This window comes from Rhinopithecus bieti, unplaced genomic scaffold, assembly GCF_001698545.2.
Source record: "Rhinopithecus bieti isolate Rb0 unplaced genomic scaffold, ASM169854v2 scaffold_39951, whole genome shotgun sequence".
Lineage (NCBI taxonomy): Eukaryota > Metazoa > Chordata > Mammalia > Primates > Cercopithecidae > Rhinopithecus > Rhinopithecus bieti.
Window position 1 is genome coordinate 392884 of NW_016816406.1, and position 2055 is coordinate 394938.

Consider the following 2055-nt stretch of genomic DNA (forward strand, 5'->3'; position numbering starts at 1 on the left):
TCCCAAGTAGCTGGGACTACAGGCGCCCAACACCTCGCCCGGCTAGTTTTTTGTATTTTTAGTAGAGACGGGGTTTCACTGTGTTCGCCAGGATGGTCTCGATCTCCTGACCTCGTGATCCGCCCGTCTCGGCCTCCCAAAGTGCTGGGATTACAGGCTGGAGCCACCGCGCCCGGCCTGTATGAAGTTTTTTTAAACCCTAGAATGACAAAGAGAAACCAGCCTAACACAAATTGCTGCAAAACCTGAAAATGCTTCTTCACCGCCCATTTCAGTGTGGTTAGACCACTGATTCATCATCTCTGTTTCTTAGTAAAACTAAATGCTTATTTATTTCAATGTAACATCTTATTTCAAGTGGCGCTTCCTCTCTGATGCACCTGTGGGCTGCAGTAAAACCTCATGCGTGCTCTGTTGGGGCATTTTTGCTTTGTATATAAATTGTCAGTAAATTACTTACTTATTGACATACTAGAAAATCAGCTCCCTGAAGGGAGGACATCATTTTTAATCTCGACTTCCAGTTCCAGGGAAAGCAATACAGTTTAACTATTGAGTTTATAGGCTTTGGTGTCAAGTAATCTGGTTTCAAATTTCTGCTCAACTCTTATCTTTCTGTGTGACTTTGAGTGAATTACCTTGTTTTCCTCATCAGCAATTAGGGATAATAAAGGTACCTAGCTCCCACGGTTGTGATACCAGAAGACGTAAATGAACTAATACCTGAAACACACGATGTTCTTAGTCAATGTTAACTTTTAGCTAATCAAATCATCAAACTATATTTATAAGTTTAGTATGAATTACTTTCATATGAATATTTTCACATAAATTAATACAAATTCAAGATAAATCTTATAAATTTTGTACACAATTTCATAAAAATTAATCTATGAATACAAATCCAGCCCGATGTTTCTCTGAATGGAAACTTTTTGGCATATATATATATATCAAGTGGGCTTGAAAACTAATTGATTAATATTCTAAATTAGGTTGCTGTCTAAGAAAATTAAATAAAGTGTTAAAAGTAATATATCTGATTTTTTTCCTCATAGATGTGAAGTTTTTTGTTTTAATTTTCAAACTAACAAAGGCTACCTAAAAATTCAATAGGGTACTTTCAGGTACATTTGTAATATTCAACGGATGTATTTGTTTCTGCTTTCTCTCAAATCTGTGTAAAATGATATTAATAAAACATTCAATAGAATAAAAATGATTGGGAGCAACTAGGCATAGATGAGAAATATCTACAAGCTTTGGAATATGTTAAGTAACTTAGGTATAAGTCCCTGGATGCTAAAGCATCAGAGTCCCTGTGCACCACAGACTTTGTGGTGGCTCCCATCATGCCTGTGTTCTGGTCTTCAAGCCCTGGTGTGATCTCTTCTCCTTGAGCGTGGATAGGACTTGTAATTTGCCTCTAGGCAATAAAATACAAAAGGTAATGGTATATGCATGATTACATGAACGTAAAGTTATGTACCTAATATTATAATAACTGTCTGCCAGAGGGGACTCTCTCCATGGCTGGCTTTGAGAAAGCAAGGTGCCATGTTGGGAAAGTCCTTACAGCAAGAAACTGAGGGCTGCCTCTGGCCGGCAGCCACCAAGAAACTCAGGCCCTCAGTTGATGGCCCACAAGGAAGGGAATGCTGCCAGCAACCATGTGAACCTAGAAGCAGATCCTTCCCCAGACGAGCCTCAGATGAGATGAGAGCCACAGCCAACACCTTCACTACAGCCTTGTGAGTGTCGGAAGCACAGCACCTACCCAAGCCATGCCTAGACTCCTGGCATACAGAAATTATGAGATAACAAATGTGCATTGTTTTAAACCACAAAGCTTAAGGTAATTTGTTATTTAGCAATAGAAAACTAATATAGTATGAGCTCAATATGGGGAAAAACTGGAGAATTCGTAGAAAATATATACAAGGAACACCTTGAACAACCAAACGACAACCCTGTATGTCTACTGAAGATTGGAAGTGTATTGCTTGTCATTACTGAATCAAAAGGAGGCTGAATTCAGGGTGGGAGTTCTAGGCA